This window comes from Myotis davidii, unplaced genomic scaffold (genome assembly GCF_000327345.1).
Source record: "Myotis davidii unplaced genomic scaffold, ASM32734v1 scaffold573, whole genome shotgun sequence".
Taxonomy (NCBI): domain Eukaryota; kingdom Metazoa; phylum Chordata; class Mammalia; order Chiroptera; family Vespertilionidae; genus Myotis; species Myotis davidii.
In genome coordinates, this window is record NW_006285997.1 from 1,070,050 (window position 1) to 1,074,958 (window position 4,909).

A 4,909-nucleotide genomic window follows, 5' to 3' on the forward strand; every position below is an offset into this window, starting at 1 on the left:
TTCACATCCCCCCACCCTTTTGTCTTTTGAAGTTTTGGGTTTTTTGGAAATGGACTGCTTCCCACCTCTTTCATGTCTCTGACCTCTCAATCTTACCCCATTCCATCCCCCATCTGTCACTGTTAAAGTCACAGTAGCGCCACATCCTAAGACAGAGCTGGGCTCCCCTTTGACAGTGGAGTGAGGCAGCCCCCGGCCTTCCTAGAGGAACGGATCCCTTCCACTCGCAATCCGCCTCTCATCCCGTGGCCCCTGGACCTGAACTCACACCCCCCTGTCAAAGTCAAGGCGGTGAGGCACCCCATCCGGTCGGCAGGCCCAGCGCCGAGGCCGGATCCGCAGTGCAGAGTGGCCTGCTGTGCTCAGGGAGTGTTTCACGATTTGCTCCTCTAGCCGAATCAACAAAATAAATTATTAAGATAATAATTTTCTTCCTGTTCTCCCTGTTTATCGGATTCAAACACATAAGGAAGAACAACAACAACGCCCCCCCTCGCGAGCAGTGTGGGGAGTCTGTTCGCCTGCCCGAGCGGTGTGTGTTCGAACCGTAACCCTTTCGGAGCCGCGATGGAAGGAACAGCTCAGGTGTCTGCCCGTTTCCCAGCGCGTCTGCACACCGCGTGCCTAGCGTGTGTCCGCACGGCCAGCGGGGCACGCGAGGCTCCGTGTGCTTGTGAGTCTGAGGTCTGAGGGCCGTCTTGTTCTAACTAGGACGTAATTAGTTTGTACGCTTTCGGAAACCAGGCGATTGGGACAGAAGCACGTCTTTCCATCTTGCACCTGCTCTTGGACAACTTGGTAAAGGGCTCATTGCCTTTTGCAGTTACTTCCACAAAGGCTCAAAGTCCTGTTGTTTGCCAGCCCAGATGTTGTCCAGCTGGTGCTCCACAGCTCCTACCTGAAAACTCACTTCCCCTGAAAGCCACGTCGTAAATGAGGACTCCAGCAATGGTATCTCATGCCTGTGAATTCCAGGATACGGCGATGGGAGTCAGGGGGCATTTGAGTGGAACTGCAGAGCGGATGACAAGTCTGTTCTGATGCAGGAAAGCCAGGAAGCTGAGGCTGTGAAGCGAGCATGCAAATATCTGCATGGGAATATGTGTCTACATTGTAAATAGACTAGATGATACTGGTTTCGCTTGCTAGTTGTCTAAAAAGAATTATCTAGCCCGGCCGGCGTGGCTCAGTGTGTGAGCATCAGCCTATGAACCACGAGGTGCCCAGTTCCATTCCTGTTCCGGTCAGGGCATATGCCCTGGTTGCGGGCTCCATCCCCAGGGTCGGGCGTGCAGGAGGCAGCCGATCAATGATTCTCTCTCATCATTGATGTTCCTATCTCTCTCTCCTTCTCCCTTCCTCTCTGAAATCAATAAAAATAGATTTTAAAAAGTAAGTACCTATAGCGAAGTGACCTGACTTGGTAATCTAGCAAACATCTTCGATTCCCCATTATTTTCGCAGTAAGTGTTGCCCTGAGAAGTATGCATTGTGCTCATGTTGATCCATCTGACATATACGTGGGCAGGGCATAATGGTAAAATCTAAAGCTAACCGTCAACGTAAAAGAGCTGCTGTTTCCAGCGCCTCTAATGGGCCCTGGAATTAAATAAGCACCGTTAAATAGTGGCCTTTCTGCCTGGAAGCTAAGTGCTTAGCACAGCCAAATTTATTATAATTAGTAATTAAGTTAGGATTTAATAATCAAGCTATTGCCCAAGTGGAGTTTGTCCCCACCAAATTGCTAAAATGTATGAATCGGTGACTGCTGAATACTTTTAAATATTCTATGCAAGCTTCAGCATGTGGGCTGGTATGCAGAAGTTTTACAAAACAAACCCCGGGGATGCATGAAGAAAAAATAATAAAACATCTATTTACTTTCATCAAATATTAACTCACAATACTGATGGGCAGTAGAGCACATATATTGGTTATAAAGACACCGACAGCTATGTGGTGTGCGTGTGCAAAGGTGTTCTTTAGGGACATATGCTTAAAAGCACAGGTGACTACTGACGAAACCCAATTACTTAGGGGCTACAAACTAGTCTGTTAGAAACGTTAACTACTATTTCTAAGCCATACAGTAAGTGTGTGTCCTAAACCACGGCTTCTCCTGGGAGAACAGCAGGATTTCGTTCTACCAGGGGTGGGTTAAGGAAAACCTAACTAGCCGCCCCGCCCCTGGTCTAGCTCAGAAGCAGTATGCTCCTACCAGGGCTGCTGGTCTGTCCCCAGGAGTCCTCCCCAACCTGTCCATCAGAATTAATGAGTGGACACTGAGGACCCAGTTGCCAGGTTCCCAGGCATTCTTATGTGCGAACTGTGCTGAATTCCTGCAGGAGGCAGCGCCTCCTTTACCCTTCACCCTCATCCCACCCCAATTGTCTCGAAGCTTCATTGAACTAGGAAGTGGTTGGTTCTCATCACGTAGGTGGAGGCTCTACCTGGTCTCCATCGCCCTGTCTTCCTAGTAACTAGTGCCTGCTACTAGTGCTTTTAAACAACGGAGGCAACGGAGCTCATGGGTGTTCCCTGTGCCACACACAACCTACAGAGCTCTACAGGGCAATGCCAGGAACTACACCTTCTTTCCTGCCGCTGCGTGTCCCTGCGTGGCCAGGGTAGCCCAGCCTGGCATTGCCTCTCTGTGCTCCTATCAGGATAGACACACAGACAGATGTGTGCATTCCCCAATATTTACCCCTTTCCTTCTCTCCTTTCCTCTCTCTGTGCCCCCACCCCCCTTCTTCCTCCCTCTCTACCTTTTCCATCCATCTCCTAAGCTGGAATGATACCGTACCTATATTCATACAGTGTAGCTAACGAATTCCATCTAATTCCTGCTTTTCGCTGGCTGCATGCTATTCCGTAGTGTGGCTGTATCATATTTATTTAAGCAGTCCTCTGCTGGTGAACATTCGGGCTGTTTCCAGCTTTGTGCCGCAGTAAACGACTTGGAACATGCCTCTTTATGTCTGGCTCCTTTAAATGTGCATGAAAAAGTCCCCCAACTTGAGGTTGCTGGTACAAATGCTATTTACCTTTGAATCATAAGGTGTATTACCTTATGGCTTCCCCGAAGAGTGCTGGTGGTGAGCACGGATCACTCGGCCTCCATAGGAGCGCTGGGTGTTATCAATCTCTTCCACTTTTTCCAATTTGATGGGTAAAAAAAATAAAACAGGAATTCATTCCACCCCATTAGCCACCTGAAGCGCAAGGACTATAAATAGAAGGACTAGGGTCACAGAGGTCTTTAAAGGGATTTTTTGTGGTTTTTATTTTTATTGAACTTATTGGGGTGTCATTGGTTAATAAAATTATATAGGTTTCACATCTACAAATCCCTCATACATCAGCCGTATATTGTAGTGTGTTCACCACCCCAAGTCAAGCCTCCTTTCATTACCATGTATCCCCCCTGTGCCCTCTTCCACCTCCCCGCACCCCCTGCCCTCTGGTCGTCACCATACTGTTGTCTGTGTCCATGAGTTGTTGGGTTGTGTGTTGTGTGTTTTTTATGTTGTTGTTTTTTTTTGACCCCAACCCTCCTCCCCTCTTTCAGCTGGCGGTCTTGTTTTCTGTCTATGAGTCTGTTGATTCTCTAACGTTGGTTGGACGAGTGCTATGCGTGTACCCCCTCTCCCCAGTGACAACACTACTTATAAAGTCAGGCCTTAGCCTCAGGGGAATCCTGGGACACGGCCGGCTGGAACCTATGCATTGAGCAGGTGGACAGAACAATGGGAACACAGGGGCCGATAGTAACTCAACCTTATAGCTCATCAACGCTTCCAGAGGCGGGCCATCCCGCCAGGGCCTGTGTTTACAAGAGCTTCTCCCCACCCCAAGCTATTCAACACAGACTGAGATGTGCTACCCTCTTAACTCACCACAGGATCCGTAATTCATTCATGTATGTCATGCGCAGGTGACCCCAGCTCTAAGCGAGGGGGACAATTGGGTGCTGCCCTGGGTCTGGATGTAATTACAATGTTCCATCCAGCATATGCCCCGATCTGCAGTCAGTGACCCACCAGGGTGGATGGTAGCCCTCTAGGGTGACACATCTGAAGAAAGATTTGTTAAGTGAGAAGAACAAGAGAAAACAGACAACAAGAACAATAAACAGGATTATTGAGAGATTTCTAATCTGTTATTTAGCATTTATCACATACAGTTTTATACATGCAGAAACGATACCACCTCTCATCTCCACCCACTTCAGTTCACAGAGAAAGAAAAAAAGATTCAGTGATGGATGGAGTCCCACTGCCTCCCACCAGCCTCCTCCTCTCACACCTTCCCTGAAAGGGCCCCGGCCATGTCTTTCTGAGCCTTTGCAGCAAGACTTTGGTTTGTTTTGTTTTGTTCTTCGCTGAAGTGTGCACGTTTCCTGCTCTGAGCGCCAGCGTGATTTACACACCTGTTTGCACCCTCACTTCCTTCCGGAGGTGCTCGCGTGGTGACATGACGAACCCAGATGGCATAGATGACAGGCTCACGTTCCGGGAGAAAGTTCCAGGGGAGCGCCCCCCTTCCCCTCCCCCCATCATATATGTGTAACATTTAAACCAGGGGTGGGGCACGTCCAGCCCCCGGGTTGTATAAGGCCCTAAATCATTTGGTCTGGCCCTGCCAAGGCACTAGTGGTGAGTTAATGAAATGCTTGACCAAATAGAGCAGGCTTGATTTGTAATTTGACCATTTTATATGGCCCATGAATAATGTTATAAATATCCAAATGGCCCCTGGCAGGAAGAAGGTTCCCCACCCCTGAATTAAATGGTAAGAATAAATTGAATCCCCTCCCCCATTTCCTTACTATGTAGTAGTTGTGGGCTCCAGAATCCCTCTGGAGAATTCTAACTTGCTTGGTGGTACTTGTGGGGAAAAGAAAAAA

General features: G+C 48.6%; 1 protein-coding gene across 1 annotated transcript in view; it reads left to right on the plus strand.

Annotated features, from left to right (window-relative positions):
- Positions 1-4,909, plus strand: part of IMMP2L (inner mitochondrial membrane peptidase subunit 2) — a 493,363-nt gene that overhangs the window by 433,338 nt on the left and 55,116 nt on the right. The gene's annotated exons all lie outside the window — the stretch shown is intronic.